The 19,891-nt window shown below is 41.8% G+C and overlaps 1 protein-coding gene across 1 annotated transcript in view; it reads right to left on the bottom strand.

The window, feature by feature from the left end:
• Nucleotides 1-19,633, bottom strand: part of LOC126424885 (uncharacterized) — a 326,155-nt gene extending 306,522 nt beyond the window's left edge. The window contains exon 1 of the mRNA XM_050087717.1: nt 19,521-19,633. The gene's annotated coding sequence lies outside the window, so the exon portion shown is untranslated. The remainder of the gene's footprint in view (nt 1-19,520) is intronic.
• Between the last annotated feature and the right edge of the window lie 258 nt (nt 19,634-19,891).

Here is a 19,891-nt window from a genome sequence, read left to right on the forward strand (position 1 = left end):
AGCGAATGCCGTGGATTGTTTCCTTCAGTTCAGAAATCGAGTTGAACTCATGAGGGCTTAACTCACGGGAGTGCACTCAGCAGCCCCATCAGTCAAACAAATCAGTATCAGCTTGCACTGTATGTGATTAAGCATTGTCCTGCAAAATGATGGTCAGGTCCTGCAGAAAGTGTCATCACTTCTGTTTCTAAGATGGTCTTAGGTTGCGTTCCAAAAATGAACAGCATAGAGACAGAAGTGATGACACTTTCTGCAGGACCTGACCATCATTTTGCAGGACAATGCTCAACCACGTACAGTGCAAGCTGTTACTGATTTGTTTGACTGATGTGGCTGCTAAGTGCTATACCACCTACTGCACTCCCCTCACTTAAGCCCTCGTAAGTTCAACTCGTTTTCTAAACTGAGGGAAACACTTCATGGCATTCGCTTCAGAACTGCTACGAATTCGTCAGGCAATAGACCGAGCCGCTCGAACTGTCAACACAACTGGCACTGCTAACAGTATCCTACAACTTCCACATCGCTGGCAACGGGTTACACAGAATGCTGGTGACTAGTTTGAAGGTCAGTAAAACTTCGAAACACGTATCTATTTTGTACGAGCTGTAAATAAATAGTTGCCACTATTAAAGTTCCAACCCTCGTATTTATCTGTCCTCATCATCCTTGGAAGTCTGTAACTTCATGACGGAATCACCCCGCATATACACAAATATTCGGGCACCGGCTCCAACAACTTTGACGCTCTGTAGCGTCATAGGTCCCTACGTAAAACTTGATCTCCTAACTCCCCTCTGCGGCTTGCAGAAGTATGTGGCACGAACTGTGAAACAGTCTGTATCATCTTTCCAAGTTTCTAACATTTTCCTTGTCATACTGCGTCAGTTTTCAGATACATCTACATCTCCATGGTTACACTGCCAACCACTCTTATGTGAGTGACAGAGGGTTCATCGAACCACTTTAACAATAATGATCTACTATTCCACTCTCGAACGCGGAAAAAAACAATATATTTCCGTGTGAGCTCTGATTTACCTTATTTTATTACGATGATCGTTCAAAACAATATTTTCGCATTCAGAGGAGAAGGTGACTGAAATTTCGTGAGAAGATCCCGCCTTCGTTTGAGTGATGTCCACCCGAAATGCCGTGTATGTTCGTGACACTCTCTCCCCTATTTCTCGATATCACAAAACATCACGCCCTTCTTTGAACTTTCTCAATGGACTCCGTTACTGCTATTTGGTAAGGACCCCACACCGCGCAGCAGGATTCTAAAAGATGATGGATAAGTGTAATGTAGGGAGTCTCATCAGCAGATATGTTGCATCTTCTAAGTTTTCTGCCGATAAAGCGCAGTCTTTGGTTCGCCTTAAAAGTCAACAAAAAAAAAAGAAAAAGAAAAAACTATCTTCTACATAGTCACTCTCCCAAGCATCAGCCTATTATCATGCTTACAAAAGACACACATCAAAAAAAGTTTTGCATCACCTCGGTTCCGAGAGTTCCGGATCCCGTGCAGAAAATTAAAATGGAGATCAACACAAACATCATTTCCGCCCTTTTTACTGCTCATGAAACCACACATTGCATGTTGTACCACCATACAGCGAGACCTTCCGAGGTTATGGTCCAGATTGATGTACACACCGGTACCTCTAATACTCAGTAGCACGTTCTCTTGCATTGAAGAATGCTTATGTTCGTCGTGGTAAATTATCCACAAGTTCATCAAGGCACTGTTGGTTCAGATTGTCCCACTCCTCAACGGCGATTCGGCGTGGATCCCTCAAAGTGGTTGGTGGTCTCGTCGTTCATAAACAGACTTTTTCAATCTATCGCAGGCATGTTCGATAGGGTTCATGTGTGGAGAACATGCTGGCCACTCTATTCGAGCGATTCCCTTATCCTGAAGGAAGTCATTCACAAGATGTGCATGATGGGGGCGTGAATGGTCGTCCATGAAGACGAATGCCTCGCCAGTATGCTGCCGATATGGTTGTACTGTCGGTCGGACGATGGCATTGACGTATCGTACAGCCGTTACAGGGCCTTCGATGACCACTAACGGCGTACGTAGGCCCCACATAATGGCACACCAAAACAGCAGGGAACCTCCACCTTGCTGTACTCGCTGGACAGTGTGTCTAAGGTGGTCAGCCTGACCGAGTTGCCTCCAAACACGTCTCCGACGATTGTCTGGTTGAAGGCGTATGCAACACTCATCGGTAAAGAGAGCGTGATCCCAATCCTGAACGGTCCATTCGGCATGGTGTCGTGGTTGCAAAGATGGACCTCGCCATGGACGTTGGGAGTGAAGTTGCGCATCATGCAGCCTATTGCACACAGTTTGACTCGTAACACGACGTCCTGTGGCTGCACGAAAAGCGTTATTCAACATGGTGCTTTCAGGGTTCCTCCGAGCCATAATCCGTAGGCAGCGGTCATCCACTGCAGTAGTAGCCCCTGGGCGGCCCGAGCGAGGCATGTCATCGACAGTTCCTGTCTCGCTTATCACCTCCATTACCGAACAACATGCTTTGGTTCACTCCGAGACGCCTGGACACTTCCCTTGTTGAGAGCCCTTGCTGGCGCAAAGGAACACTGCGGAAGCGATTGAACCGCGTTATTGACCGTCTAGGCATGGTTGAACTACAGACAACACGAGCCGTGTACCTCCTTCCTGGTGGAATGACTGGATCAGCTGTCGGACCCCCTCCGTCTAATACGCGCTGCTCATGCATGGTTGTTTACGTCTCTGGGCGGGTTTAGTGACATCTCTGAACACTGAAAGGGACTATGTCTGTGATTCAATATCCACAGTCAACGTCTGTCTTCATGAGTTCTGGGAACCGGGGTGATGCAAAACTTTTTTTGATGCGTGTAAATTATCAGATCAAAAGTTTGCGGATATATTTTAATGGAAGTGTGTACATCCTTCGCTTTTATGAAACCTTGAAATCTGCTAGGGACACTCTCAGTGAGAGGTCTCATTGTCTGCGGAGGAATGGCGGCCCATTCTTCTCCAACAGCCGAAACCAGGGAAGAAGTGATGTTGAAAGCAGTGGTCTCGAGAGAAGTCGTGATTCTGACTTATCAAAAAAGTGTTCTGTTGGGTTAAGGTCGGGATTCTGGGCCGTTCAGTTCATTTCAGGAATGTTATCGCCCAGAAATCATTGCCTCAGAGATGCTGTTTCGTGACAGGGTGAATTGTCGTGGTGATACAAACAACCATCGTCTCTGAACTGTTCCTGACCTGTACGCAGTACCCATTGCTGTGAAATGTGTTTATATCCTCCCGCGTTTTGCCTTTACTCGAGCGCGATAAGGGGACCACAAAACACTACCTTCCCCATATTTCAATTTCAGTGTTGCCACTACAGACGACGGCATTTGCCAAACCCAGATTCTTGTATTGTATTGCCACGAAGTATAGCCTGATTTTTCACTCAAAATTACTCGTTTCCTGTCTTTCACAGTGTTACAGTTTAAAGTCAAGCGCCGGCACGCGAATTAGGAACGATAGAGAAGAGATGGCTGTGAAAAGACGTCAGCCAGTTACAAGCTGACCGATCCCTCTCCAGGACGACAAAGCGACAAAAATGGTTCAAATGGCTCTGAGCACTATGGGACTTAACTTCTGAGGTCATCAGTCCCCTAGACTTTGAACTACTTAAACCTAACCTAAGGACATCACACACATCCATGCCCGAGGCAGGATTCGAACCTGCGACCGTATCGACCGCGCGGTTGCAGACTGTAGCGCCTAGAACCGCTCGGCCACCTCGGCCGGCAACAACGCGACAGCAGCGGCCTCTATGTGAAGAGGACATAAGCGCCGCGACCGACTGGCGACGGCCCATTGGAATAGCAACTTCAAGACTAGCGACTCGAATAGAAGCGTCAACTCTAGTTGCAACGCCTGTACTTTCTATTGTCTATACTGGGGACGTTTGCTTTTTTTCTGCGTCGCCCTTTGCTTGCGACACATCTGTGTAATTGTCAGAGTTATGTATTGTCTCTTTTCTTTTTGCAATAAAACGCAATTAATACGATTTGTTTGAATTGTTTGTCTAGCGATCCGAGTAGGCAGGTTTCCTGGACACCCCATATTTGACGACGTGCATGGAGACATAATACGCTGTCCAGTGACGCCACCTCCTTCGTCACTGACAATCGACTGCAGAAATGTGTGCCTTACAGCAGCTTCTGGACCGTCGTACCCGTTCTCTTTAACTCCCCACGCACAGTCATTGTTCTACCTGGAATGCCGGTATCACTTTGGAAATGACTCCATGCGCTGATTTTGTGCCATTTCTCATAAGCGCCCTCCGCGATGTTGGGCGGTCCCTGTCCCGTCGGTACATGACTGCCGCCTAGTCGCGGGCTAGCCGTTGTTGTTCTTGCGCGTGTCCACATCACAATCATTTCACTCAGAGGGGAATTGTGCTGCTTCAGAACGGCTGGAATATCCCTTATGGATCTGTTAATCACGAGACATCCAGTGACTGGTCCACATTCGAAAACACTGGGCTACCTGACCGACCCAATCTGCTGCTGACTCTTCTCTACTGACCATAGAGTAAATATCTCTGGCGTGAGCATTCACATGCGCAGAACAGATTTTGTGTTGTCAACATACTTTGCCGGCCTGGTCACGTGTTCTCGGGAAATAGTGTGTTTGTCCGTATAGCGCCCTGTATATTTAGAATGTCACTACATCTCTAGTACAGACGGATTCTTTTCGTACGTGTCGTGGATTATTTATATATGTTGCGCAGACATTTTAACAGTATCCATTTGATACCGGGAATAAACCAGCTACGTAACTTTTAAGGGCAAGTGATATTCCATTCTGCTTTTTTGCGATAGGTGTCACGAGTTCAGATGCACTCGATTTTAGGTAGTTTTCGGTATGATACGGCACTTTATAGTATTACAGAGCCTGACCTACATTTTTTCAGTGATAGTCTTGCAAAACGATTTGACAGAACGCTAGTACTGTAGTGTCCGAAAAACACCGAATTTGCCACACATTAGCGATTATATCCCTGCTAATTCGTCCTATTTTTCTGCTATTTCTGCGTATTAATTTTCTCGTTTTTGCGACCTAAAGCACAATTTTTCTTACTGCTGACACTTAGAAGTATTTATTTAACGCATTTTACGTACCTGCTCTCAGTTAATTAAATAAATAGTAGACAGAGTAATCTATGTATATAATCGACAAGTCACTGATAAATGCATGGAGGATAGTATTTGCTGAAACAACTTATCATTCCCTTTCCTGTTCCACTAGCAAATTTACGAGAGGAAGCGATTGTTTGTAAGCTTTTGTACGAGCTGTAATATCTATTATGTAGTCATAAAATCATAGAAAAATAGGTCTACAGAATCAAGCCTTAATTATAATGCGTCTCGTAATTTTTAAACATATACAGTGTCTCTTACTAATATGATAACTATAGTTAGATCTACATGGTGTGTATCCATGAAAAGTTACTATCCCTCCTTTCATATATTTTTCGTTGCATCCGTAGCAACAACAGTAATTCACCATCGCTATTACACTATAAACAAACGGTGAAACACAATAAAAACTCTTGATATTATAAACTTCAAACGCTGCAGAAAGCACACACGCACAGCGAAGTCCTGAAAACACGTGACAATCCTGGTTTAACGTTTACAACATGCGCAGAACGCAATGCTCACTCCAGAGATATTTGCTCTATGCTACTGACAACACGGCACTCCATGCTTCATTTCATACTCTGGAGTCCGCATGTCGTGGAATCTACTGGTCAATCCCACACTGCATACGAGTGTCCACATCTTTTGCTGAGATACTGTACTTAGTCGTGATGGTCATTCCGCGTCAGACATGTTACAGTCGCACTCAATAGCTTCGTCTTGACGCAAAATAGAGTTCATGAAAAATTTAAGTTTTGCTACAGCATTCGCACATCTCCGAGCATGCTACTCTGCATTCTCTCGAAGAGAGGGTCTCAAATGTTTGCAATGACAAAAACGTTTAAATGTTCTATAGGGCGGATTCTTTTGGTTATTTCGTTTACAGCGACTGTCCCCATCTGGTTTGTGACTGTGCTGCTGGTGCGATGTTTGTCACCGGAAATTTCCTTTGTAGCCGCCTCGAAAGGTCCGATGATGCCACTCCATATTTGTGACCCATTGAGCGTCGTCGTGGAATTGGTGTGCTGAAAAAGAATATCATTTAAGACACTAAGCGATGTAAAGATCTTTATAACGTATACAATATTACGGAAATGAAAATCGCTATTGATATGCGGTTTTCACGGAATAGATTGCAAGTCAGGGACTTGTGTTGTAAGTTATCAAAGGATTTTCACAATACTTTGTGCAAGCATACACTTTAACAAACTAAAAGCGGCGGACCTGTATTTCATAAATGGCTCGCATTAGACTCCTGCAACAAACACCACTGACCCTATAACTTAACCTAGTTTTAGTCTGTTAATGTCAATAGGCATTCCTCCATTCAAAAAGTGTACGTTCTCATAAAAAACACGTTCTAAATATTACTAAAATCTGTTTGCTGGCTAATAATATGACCTCCTGACTACAAATTCTATCTGTGAAAAGCGCACATCAATAGCAGTTTCCATTACCGCAATATTTGCGTTGGAAATTTTAGGTGATTCACTCTGTCTGACTATGTAAAAAAAACTGTTGTTGTTGTTGTGGTCTTCAGTCCAGAGACTGGTTTGGTGCAGCTCTCCATGCTAATCTACCCTGCAAAAGCTTCTTAAATTTTCTAACCTACCAGCCCGATTAAGGGATCTGACATTCCACGCCCTGACCTACAGAAAGCCAGTTTTCCTTCTCCTGATAACAACGTCCTCCTGAGTAGTCCCCACCCGGAGATCCGAATGGGGGACTATTTTACCTCCGGAATATTTTACCCAAGAGGACGCTATCATCATTTAACTATACATAAAGCTGAAACTTCCTGGCAGATTAAAACTGTGTGCCCGACCGAGACTCGAACTCGGGACCTTTGCCTTTCGCGGGCAAGTGCTCTACGATCTGAGCTACCGAAGCACGACTCACGCCCGGTCCTCACAGCTTTACTTCTGCATCTCGTCTCCTACCTTGCAAACTTTACAGAGGCTCTCCTGCGAACCTTGCAGAACTAGCACTCCTGAAAGAAAAGATACTGCGGAGACATGGCTTAGCCACAGCCTGGGGGATGTTTCCAGAATGAGATTTTCACTCTGCAGCGGAGTGTGCGCTGATATGAAACTTCCTGGCAGATTTTAGTATTTCATGCTGTTAGACTATTTACGCTTTATCCCTTCACCTTAATCTATGCTACTCTTGGTGTTATTTTTGTTTTTGATTTTATTGAAACTACTTTCTTTTTCCCACCTTCCTCTTTCTTCATTCTTCTTTCTCCTGACTATCTTATCTGCAACATAATCTTGAAATATTGTGCTAATTATTTACCAGTAATAAAATTAATCTTCAAACTTTTTGATATGGCTCACATGGTGAAGTCCTAAGGTTTTGCCTGTTTTTGGGTTCATTAGTTCCACAGCATTATCATGAGCAATTCGGCTAATTATGACAGGTCCTTTGTATGCACCGTAAAACTTTTGTATTTTGTGTTTCTGTTTGCTGGAGAGATGGTGTGTTGTGTCTTTTGTCTGCATATAATCGGCATAAAGTGCCTATGTCCTTCATAGATCGTTCTGCTGGGTTTACGCTAGGTTTGTACTTAGATATGTAGATGGGTTTTATTTTGTGTTGTTTTAACGTGTTCTGCCATTGCACTGATTTGTATTGTGGGCCATTATCCGAAATTATTCGTTCCACCTACTTGTCTGAGAAAATCTTGTCTAAATGCTTTACTTATAGTAAGACCTGTTGCCCGTTTTAATGGTGTCAAGGTAACATATTTAGAAGTAAGTTCCAAAACGACAAATATGAAAATATATCCATTTTTTGTGCGTGGGAGGGGCCCCATCAAATCTGTTGCAGCTATTTGTTTTAATTTTTTATGGATTATTGGAAATATAGGTGGTTTGGTTTGGAAAGTGACGTGTTTAGCCCTCATATATTTTTTGCATTTGACTAATACTGTTCTAATTCGTCTTTCCATATTAGGAAAATGACTTGTTTGTTTTATTTTTAAAAAGCATTTCTTTGGTCCAAAGTGGCCATTACTTAAATGTGTATACCATATGTATTTATTAATTAGTTCATCTGGGATATAAATTAACCATTCATTCGTTGCAACATTTCGTTTGTGTAACACACTGTTTTCAACAATTTCACGCGCTGTATCTGCTGCTTGTCTAGTAATTACGTTTATCTGTTTCTCTAGGTTCTTGACTTCTCCCTGGGTGTTGTTACGTAATGTTTTGATTTCGTCCTGAGTGTCATTAAGCAATGTTTGTACGTCCGTTTGTACCTTGTCAGTGTCTGTTCTCAATTGATTGTGACCTGTTACTAAGTTTCCTATCACTTCTCGAGATTCTTTTGCCTCGTCTTCAATATGACTTAGGTGTAACAGAATTTTTTTGTTTTGTTCTTTAATCTCACGCATTTGTCTCGTGGTTTCTGCAATTTGTTTCGTCGTTTCTGCATTCTGAATTTTAATTTGGTTCGCAATTTCTTTATTTTGTCTTGTCATGGTTGCCGCTATTAATTGTAATAATTCTGCCAGATTGGTGGGTCCTATTGCGTTTTCTTCCGACGTCCTACGCTCTGTGTTTTCGCCCAAGTGTTGGTTCGCAACCGATTGCATTGAACTGTGCGGTGCCACGTTTCTGCTCGCATTCCTTGTACTCTGTGGTGAGGGAGCTCTGATTACTTGTACTATGGGTTCTATGTATTCAAGACGCAAGTTAGAATCCTCATCGGCTTACTTTCCTGCTCCTCTGTCGAATGCTGACCTAGGTTTTCTGTGCCTTGGCGTACATTATCCTCGTTATGGTGCGTTATCTGTCCTATTTCTCGCGATACTGCATAGTCTGTTGTACTGTCCTCTATTCTCTGTCCATCTTCATCTTGGGTCTCTACCTCAATTCGGTCAAGGTCTCGATCTGCCATTGCTAATCTTTCCGAATCCTTAATTTTCTGTTTCAAAAGCAGTACACGCGCGCTACTTCGCGTCAACATGCGCTCATACGATCTCACGCCTTTCATAAACTTTTTGCACACACGACTTGACAATCCATTCAATTACTTGTTGGGTCAGAACCAACTTGTCAACGATGTATCCGCCACCTGTGCGCTTGCATTGGAGAGAAAACTTAATTCTAGCAATATTAAAATGCATTAAGTATGCTATTGTCTCTGCTAGAATGTCTCACGTTCTATTGAATACTTTCTTACTATCTATCGCTGCAGCTACTGTTTTCGACTATTTATAACTTTAGGAAAAAAAATTTTGTTACAAAAATTTTTCAACAAGATATTTTTTTGACCTAGTTAGGCATGTGGTGGACCTTCAATCATGGTATTTTAGCATCCTGGCAGGGTCGCCATTCTCTAACATTCTGGGTGGTGTCTGTCTGTTCTAAGTCGTGTCTCCCTACCACTTTCGCACAACGATGCTCTGAGCGTGTTTTTTTAGGGAATTGTCTAGTTTGAACCTGGGACCTGTTGCTGGTAAGGAGACGCCAGACCACACATGACATGTAGAGTTGAGAAGAGTTCAGTGAGACTATCGATGATATAATCAAATCTTTAATGATTTCAGCGTCAGCACCACTGCACTCTCTGTAAAAGAATCTTAATACTAACTACATTTAGTGGAAGGGGTTCAAGGCTTTCCTGTTTTCAGTTAGCTGGTAAAATAACGTCGAAAAAGCAGTTAAGTTTACCATTGGAATTTTTATTCTACTCACAAAACGTTGTTTATAAATTGCACTATTGATAAAAGCAAATATTTTATACAGGATTATAAAAACCAACTGCGTTCAACGAAAATGTGAACGAATATTCCCTGAATGGGTTTCCAAGTTCTACAATGGATCGAAGGATGACCTATGCCATATCTCATCTATAATCTAGATTTAAGTTATGTTTCATAAAAGAGAAAACTATCAAAATGGTCTACAGTGACCCTCAATCATCTTTAATTACTTATTTAACTTGTCGTAAAGTACAGTGGCTGATGTTGTAACCTTCCCGCAAAAATTTTAAAAGTCAATATAAGTGAAAGTGTAACCTCCTCACAAGAAATCTGAAATGTCAATGTTAATGAAAATGAGCCAAAAATCTAAACTCCCCACAAAATATCGTTAAATAGGAAAATGGAGCTAAGCGTAACCTGCTTGCAAAATTAAAGAATAATAATGGCCCAAATGTAAACTCCCCACAAAATTACGGGATGATGATTGATCGTAAAACCACACAATATTAATTAAATAATAAAGCATGAACTGAATGTAACATGTGAACAGAAATAATTAAACCTGATAAATCTTATAAGGGCAGCTGCGCTGACCTTCGGCCCTGTGAAATAATTAAACCTGATAAATTCTTACCTCCATAAAACTGCATCTAGATCTGCTCTTATTTTTCGGCACAGCTCCGTGCAATGCTGGCCCATATTTAATTTTGATTCTTGGAGGGAATGCATAGGAAGCATTATTTAACTTGAAATGAATCTTTTTCTTTAAAACAGTTACTTTATAAGAAAATTATTATCGGGGCAATTCTTGAACAAATTAATTACAATTAACATATGTTATTAGCTGAGCGCAATGCTGCTTCATTACCTTCTATAACAATATACCTCGTCCCGAACCGTGACCAGAGATGCAAGGAGAGCACGCCGCCGACGCATGCCGACGCCCGCTCAGTACAACCGCCCACTCGCTACAACTACTGCCGACTGACTACTACTGCAGACAGAGTGCAACTCGCAACTGAACACTCGCGCGGTCAAGCGCAGACTAGCAACGATAAATAACTCTCTGGTCAGAGATTCTGTCATGCCTCGCCATCGCTCGTACTGAATACATATGAAACGTACGCGTTTCAATGTGGCTTCTCAATAATTATATAACAGAAAAATCATCGCGGTTCAGATTTTTACTTCACGTAGCAAATGTGAACACCATGAGCTTTAATTGACGATCGACACTAGTATTACGCAAAACGGGGATGTAACAGATGAGACTTGTGCAGTTCTGAGTGAAGCCTTATGCGTTCATTACCTTGTCGTTGGTTATGCAGTGTCAGAGGGCGGCGGGCGACGCAGCTCCATACAGCTCGCAAATCTCTCCTAACTTCTCCTTACTACAATTTAACGAAGTTGGTTTAAAAAAAACTATCTGGCTGTGTTTTCATCTGACCAATCAGGGTCTCAATGTTAACCTTAAGCTCCGCCTACAAAAATTCTGTCTATCCAATGAGAAACGTTATACTTTTCGTGGTGGGGAAATGTTTTTAAAGTTTGCAACATAACAGAGACGCGAAAAAGTCTCACGCTAAAACTTGCAGCTGGTGTGGCCCTTTTACTGTTATCGTAAGATCTATACTGTTCTTCTGGAGGGCTCTATCTTTTAACATGGGCTGGGGGTGGTCCTGGCGGTTACTTTTCGTGGTGGGGCAATGTTTTTAACGTTTGCAACGTAACAGAGACGCGAAAAAGTCTCACGCTAAAACTTGCGGCTGGTGTGGCCCTTTTAGTGTTATCATAAGATCTATACTGTTCTTCTGGAGGGCTCTATCTTTTAACATGGGCTGGGGGTGGTCCTGGTGGTTAGCTGGCAACGTGGGTGTCCGTCCCTTATCGTAGGGCCTTCTAGCTTAACACGGTTCTGCTCTCGGCTTCTGTTCTCGTTTCTCCCCTCGGAACTGCGTCTGTCTCATGGTGGGAAGGTATGACATGCATTTAGGCATTCTTGTGTTAGTCTGTGGTATTCCTTTTGCTCACTCGTTACTCGTATTACTTTGGTTAATTTAATGTCACGATTTATTCGGAGCTATGTGACATACTATTGGATTTGCTTATCATGTCAGGGTTGTCATGGAAAGTGTTGGATTTGACTGACACCTTACACTGGGAACATAATTTTTTTCAATATATGAATCTTTCGCCATCCACCCTGCGTGATTGATCCCTTTGGAGCACGGAGAGATATACCATGAGATGGTTCTTCGAGAAGATAATTCGCAAAAACTATCAATTTAATCGTCACATATACAAAGTAAGCACAAGAGATGTTTCTCCAACATGTTTTAAATCAAAACGAACGCACCTCTAAAAGGGGTCGTATTTTACGCCGTTGTGATAGAAACTAATGACTTAACAGACAAGCCATTCAGTGTTAGTTTATGGATAACTCTTTCCTGCCCATTTCCGTAGTAACTTAAAAGACAGAAACATGAGTAAAATTGCCAGCATTGAACTAGTAGTGGGTTTTCCTTTTCTTTTAATTTCAAATACATCTTCGTGTAAAATTTTTCTTTTAAGTAGATCAATCGGTAATTTACTAATTTGTTCATTTTTCCATTCGTTTCACTCTCGTCTATTAACTGTTAACTGTGCTCGTCCAGGAATTCTCTTTCTCAACTAACTAGTGATTGATTCTATGCATGTTCCTTAGGAGTTTTTCAACAGCTGATTGATCAAAAACTGGTTACTTTTCTCCATTCTAAAAATCTTCAGAACAACGATGTGTGGTACGTCGTCAAGATTTGGAAAAAAATATCCTGTTTCTTTCCACTCGTTAAGTTTCGACCATATGCTATAAAATTTATGTAATTGCTGCCGTTGCTGATAGAAACCTTCTAATTTTAGTATACATTTCTTCAGCTCCTGTGTCCAAAGCCGTAAATTTTCTAAATAACTCTTCATTTCCTACAAAGTATGACACTTTGATGCGTAGTTTGTTTATACACCCGCAAATTGTAAAAGAAAATTTTTAATGTTGGTTTGACAGATTATTACAGTTTACTACCAGTTATTTCATGCTAGTAATGTCCACTCAAATATATATACTTTTCTCTAAACGAACAGAAAACAAAGACTTGTAGGTGCTATGAGTATGAGTTTTCTTGAAATGCTGTGGTATTGCAGGTCTAAAGTAATTATAAATACCGTGCGTTAAAGTAAAAGAACGGAAGAAGTTGAAGTAAGGCGAATTTCTGAAATGTGTTTTCTAATTCTTAGTTTGAAAAGTGAGAAATTACTTAGAATATGTTTAAAAATTCCACAGACTAACTTTTGTAATATTACAAAAGATTCGGAAAAAGCCCATCCCCACAATTTCTTATTCATTACAACAAGATAACTATTGTGAGACCTGAGTTTCTCCTGGTGTATACAACTTTGAAATAACTTCCGGGAATTCAGCCAGGTAACACTTTCAGAATCGATTCTGACCCCACAAAAAGTGTTGAGAGAATGACCAACAGCCTCCTGAAGAAAAGTGGTTGTCGCAGGACACTATCAAGAGTCTTAACACGTATAGTGCTGTTCCCCCTAGGTTATATGGCCTTCCGAAGGTTCACAAGGTAGGGGTTCCTTTCCGTCCTACAATAACATCGGCGCTCCGACATATCGTGTCACCAAGCATCTTGCTACTCTGTTGAGTCCACAAGTAGGTCGGTGTGAACATCATATGACGAAATCAGCTGATTTTTTTACGTCGTTTGGAGGGACTGCGGTTGAATGACTCTGATATTTTAGTGAGTTCCGATGTGGTCTCTCTCTTCACTCGTGTTCCTTTGTCTGATTCGTTGCAGCTAATTGAGGCTAGGTTTGGTGCCGAATTAACTAATCTCTTTAGGCATATGTTGACATCCAATTTTTATTCAATGACGAGTATTACGAGCAGACAAATGGAGTTGCGATGAGTAGTCCGTTGTCTCCTGTGATCCCAAATTTGTTTATGGAAGACTTCGAGGAACGTGCATTGGAGTCGGCGCCTTTGAAATCCGACTGTTTCTCTAGAAATGTTGACGATAGCTTTGTTGTTTGGCCTCATGGTAGGAAGCATTTGAATGCCTTTCTAGAACATCTGAACTCGATCCACCCGAACATTCGTTTTACGATGGAGGTGGAAGAGGATGGTTGCCTTCCCTTTCTTGACGTGTTGGTTAGGAGAAAGGGTGATGGATCATTGGGACATGCAGTCTACAGGAAACGTACTCACACCGACTTGTACTTACAGGCTAATAGTTGTCACCATTCGTCTCAGCGTGAAGCGGTACACAGGGCACATGTCGTTTCTGACGCTGAGACTTTGCCAGCTGAGCTGTCCCATCTTGAAGTTACATTTCGTCAAAATGATTCTAGTGATAGACAGATTGAACGCGCGTTGCCCTATCGACCAACTGTACATCGGGTGATTGATGATAATTCTGAGTCAACACCTAAGTCTACTGCCTTTTTGCCTTACGTAGGAAACACGTCCAATAAGATCGGTCGTATTTTACGGAAATACGATGTGAAATGTGTTTTCCGACCTCCATCTAAAATTAGAGCACTTTTGAGTTCCGTTAAGGATGATCTTGGACTGCGTAAGGCGGGTGTATGTCGTATTCCTTGTAACTGCGGCACGGCATATATTGGTCAAACTATCAGGACCGTGGAGGACCGATATACTGAGCATAAACGACACACACGATTACAGGAGCCAAGTAGATCTGCTATTGCCGAACATTGCTTGGATACTGGTCACCCCATGTTATTTAATAGCACCGAGATATTGGCATGTTCAGCTATTGGGACAGTGTTATTAAGGAGGCAGTTGAGATTAAATTAGCGAGCAACCTCGTTAACAGGGATGGAGGTTTTTGTTTAAACTCTGTTTGGAATCCTGCTCTCTCCCTTGTCAAAAAACTGTGGGACAGAGTCAATGCTACCTGACCTGCGAATTTGTAATCTATCGGTAGCACTGACTTTGGTCATCTTTGGTGGCACTAGTGTTCAGTCGGTGTCTTTCCTGCATCAGTCCGAGAACCGAGGTTTTAAATTTGCATGTACGCCGCCTGTCCGTTGCAGTTTGCCTTGAAAATGGCGGGGTCTTCTCCCGCCGAAATATCGGAGGTCGCTGAAAGTGTTACCTGGCTGAATTCCCGGAAGTTATTTGAAAGATAACTATTACTTTTAAAGGTACTAGTATAACAATAGGTAAATTATTTTTTTCAGTGATTCATCAGCTCTATCGGGTAAACTGAAGAGTCTGATTGAAACCTGACGAGTTAGGTTTGTATGACTTACACTTCTACTTTGAAGTATTCTGGGTTTAAATGAAAAAGCGTAATTGGCATATACTGTTCACAGGTAACTCGCTGTTTTTTTATTATTTATTTAAAATCTAAAATGTTTTAGACCTAAGTGAAAGTCGTGGACATGTAACATACAATTCCCTTTTCTTTCACATTCATGCAGCTGCGATCCAAGCAATTGGCCCGCATCATACGTAAACATTTGCATCAAGTAACCTTGCAGCTTCTTACTTGGCACACTAAGGGCGACTGCATTCGCGTAACGTGATCATACCATACAGCTTAGCGGGGCAGTGCCCTTTAGTAATGCTCGGAGTTCGTCGACATAATCCGCAAGTTTTCATGACGCTCGACACCGTGCTTGCCGGCCTACTCGAGCTGACACTAAGTTGCACTGCACTAGCCTTTACGTTGCAAACTACTTGACCCTGAACTGTGCCATTAGTTTAATTTCATTTCACATTCATAGCTACAAATAAGTACAAGATGCAATCATGAACATAGCTGTAGCGTGCTTTCATGCAACCTCGATGCTTCCTTTGATTCAGTTCCATCCCAGCAAGTGCTCAGAACGTAACATGAGCTGCAGGAGATTTCCCCCCCCCCCTCCCCCCGAAAACATTCTCAGTACTCAAACATGTTTCGGCACCACTGTGCCATCATCAGTGGGTTTTCGTTTTTATTTATTCTTTACATGTGGTGTGTATGAATTTTCTGGATCACTTGTGTGTTAATTACTACAGGTAGCTTGTCATGTTTTCGTGTGGCAAGTACTTCCATAATGCTGAGGTGTTGTGATGCACACGTAATTATAACAAGTATTTTCACAAATAACGTAGAAAAACACTTTTCACACACTGTGTTCTGGTAAAGTGAAAAGATGAACAGGGCTTGCACAAGATTGGAACGAAATATAGGATACTCGACAAATTGTATTGCAGGTATGTATTTCTGCATTGATTACAATAATTAAGGACAAATGTCAGACATATTCCTTACTTCATTGATTTAATGTTCTGAAAATGTTGCTAACTATTCAAGTAACTAATTAATATTGTAAGTTTTAATACTTACATTGTAATATGTTTTGCCGGCTGGGGTGGCCGTGCGGTTCTAGGCGCTACAGTCTGGAGCCGGGCGACCGCTACGGTCGCAGATTCGAATCCTGCCTCGGGCATGGATGTGTGTGATGTCCTTAGGTTAGTTAGGTTTAATTAGTTCTAAGTTCTAGGCGACTGATGACCTCAGAAGTTAAGTCGCATAGTGCTCAGAGCCATTTGAACCATTTTGTAATATATTTTATAATATGTATTAAGCACCTAATCGCCTTTCAAACAAGCCAATTAAAAGTTCTCTCCCATATCCGAATTCGACGTGTCCAAAGAGAAATTCTTGCTGCTGGAAGACGTGCCAGAGACAAAGGTATCACTAAGAACTGCTGCCAAGATGGAAGCCTTAGGTTCAGGACAAGGATTTGTACGCTGTGTGTGCCAGAAGGCATGTATTTCAAAAAGGTGCTTTTGTAGGAAAAAGACCTTTGTAACTCAAAATGTCACGACAGTTTGCCTTGCAATAACAAATAATCAAAATTTAATTTCCAATTTTTTTTGGTACGTTTCTCTTTTATTAAGACTGTAGCAATTTTTGTTAAATGTACGAGTAATTAATATACTTCTACTGTACGATTATTTTGTTTCCACTTTCGTAACTAATACTCTTAATATGGCTTTGTAATGTTCCTTAAAATGTTTCTTCAGTGTATGGTTATTTTCGTATTGCTGTAGTTAATATTAACGACTTAGATGTATGGTCAATATTCTCAATAAATATTGCATTGCACAACACAAAATGCTGTTTTTTATTTCAATCAACACGTAGTTGCTCTTAATATTAATATTTGCCCCTAAATAAATTTAGTGAAAACTAGTTCTGTCTAGTTTAGTTAGAACGCGTTCTTACTAACTGAAACTAGTTGACACTGATAGCCTTAGTTACAACTAGAATTTACTGCTGGTCAAAAGCGAAAGTGAGTTAAAACTAGTTTTAACTAGGCAAAACGCGTTTTCACGAAGTGGCTCAGTAAAAACTAGTTTTAACTAGTAAGAACGCGTTCTAACTAAAAACGGGTTTTTACTGTAACAGATATACCTGCAAAATTATATCAGTGTACGACTAATAGTTCAGGAGATGTGGCGTTGTAAACCTCGACATGCAGTCAGAAACGGCCTTCTGCTTACACGCAGCGCAGATTACCCACACACTATTAATCTGGTCATACTCGGCGAGCTATCTAATAGTGGGTAGCGGAGGGCACTTTCTGTACCACTAACTGAGCCCTCCAACCCTGTCACATTCGCGAATAGCACGCGGGAAGACTGACTGTCGGCAAGGCTCTGTATTGGTTCCAATTCCTCGGATTTTCTGCTTATGGTTATTAAGAGAGACGTACGTTGGGGAGGAAGTAATATGTTGTATATTCATCCAGCGTGTTATAATGAAAGCAGCTACCGACCTTCAGCAACTTTAAACGTAATTTCAAAGCATTACTAAGCTTTTTGTCGCTTACACGAGTAGCGACAAATGCTTAACACATTAACTGATTTCTGAAGTAGTCAGATGTTTGAAGCTCTCATATACATGGACTGGCATTCTTTAAAGGACTGGTGATTACAGGGTAAGTCCGGGAGAGCTGGACCATTTTTTTTCAGCGTAAAATTTATGTACCTTTCAACTTTTTTTTTACTTTTGACGGGATAATCGTATTGTGTAACATATAAAATTAAGTGCAATACATTATTCAGGCACTGCCACTTAAAATAAAGGAAATGTGGTAAAAAGAAAATGGGCATGAGCGCTTCATCCCACCCGTAGGTGTATGGGTGAGATGGGCCAGTGTACTGGGGTGACATATCATAAAAAATGGCTGTGCGTGAAGAAAAGATTCAATTAATATTACATATTTTTCTTTGTTATGAATACAGAATCATACTACACAATATTATAGCCCAAAACAGTTTTATCAGTTTATTATAAATCACGACTAAACATTGGTTTTTCTAATCAGTTCTTGGTTTTGTTCAAGCATTAGTTTTTCTTTCTCTCAGCACAGCTGTTGCACTTATTACCAAATGTTGAACAAGATTTATGTGCCGAATGTGGACAAGAAACTCACTGATCATATTTTTTAAAATTTCGTAATACATTTCCCCACACGCAACTCATTCATCTTCATCCCATTCATCAAAGTTACTTTCGTAATATTCTACCACGGTTTGAAAGTTGTGACTTGCATCTGACGAACATGGTGTATAATTTGTGGTATTGTTTTCTGTTTTAGCTTCTATGGTCTATTTTCTCTTCACTGGTATTTTAATTTAATGATCATTTTTGCGCCTGTTTTGTTTCCTTTCTTTTCTTAACCATCTTTTTCTTTAGTTTCAGTTTTTTCAGCGGAATTTAGCACTTTCGATACAGTTGCAACCTTCCTCTTAAAATTCACAGATGTATCAATAGAAGAAATAGTTGATGTCTGTGTTGGCTAAGGAGTGGTCTGTTTTCAAGTGGTAATCTTGGAAGTTTTGCGCTTAGCAGCAATGGAGTCCGCAGTTGTGTCAATGAAGGAATTTGACCTATACAGGTGTTTCTGCTCTTTTGGCGCGCTTGGGATCGGTAGGTCTTTTCCTGAGTTTTGAAGCGGCTGATTGGCCTCAGCTGTTCTATTTGATTGGCACGGACATAGATTCCAACAAATGAGTATAATTTGAGGCTGCGGCCATGTTCAGTGGGATTATTCCACACAACTTGAAGCTAAATTTAATTGTGTTCCAGCTCTCTCACATTAAAACAAGTGGGGCACCTCTCCCAAACAACACTGGTCTATCTCGCCCGATTATCTAGCAGAGACGGATCACCCCGATTTCTATCTGCAGGTAATTTCAATTTAGTTTCACTCGTGTCACTCTCGCAATTAAAAAAAAAAAAAAAACTGCGACAATGTTGAGCAAACTAAACTCTAGAGTAAAGTTATGCAACTACCCGATGACACTTTTCGGAACATGGAAACATGGAAAGTGATTTTTCTTCAGAAGCAACACGAAAATGACAGCGATATTTCTGCACCTCGCTTGTTCACAAAAGAGCTTCCAAGCAAGTAGCGGGTGCTGCTCTCTAGCGGCGCGTTTGCGACGTATGCCGCTGGTCAGTCCCACCCAATGCTCCAACAGTCCCCGACTCACGGCTATAAAATAAAAGAAGTCACGTAAGAGTTCTCGGCTCACCTAGCTGCCAGGTAAGCTGCGGACCTTCCGCCGACCTGTTAGGACCGCGTCAGCAGGAGTCGGCGATCCGTCGCGGCCGTGGGAAACTCGCTGCACCCGGTCCCGGGTTCGACGCCCGCGCCGGCTAACGGCGCGGCACACATTCCTGCAGACCTCCGGCGCCCGTCACACGGCCGGGAAAGTGGAGTGGAGGGCAGCGCAGTCGCAGCAGCAACATCAACAACAACATGGCAGGGCCGCGCGGGATTAGCCGAGCGGTCTTAGGCGCTGCAGTCACGGACTGTGCGGTTGGTCCCGGCGGAGGTTCGAGTCCTCCCTCGGGCATGGGTGTGTTTGTTTGTCTTTAGGATAATTTGGGTTAATTAGTGTGT

The sequence above is a fragment of the Schistocerca serialis genome, chromosome 10, assembly GCF_023864345.2.
Source record: "Schistocerca serialis cubense isolate TAMUIC-IGC-003099 chromosome 10, iqSchSeri2.2, whole genome shotgun sequence".
Lineage (NCBI taxonomy): Eukaryota > Metazoa > Arthropoda > Insecta > Orthoptera > Acrididae > Schistocerca > Schistocerca serialis.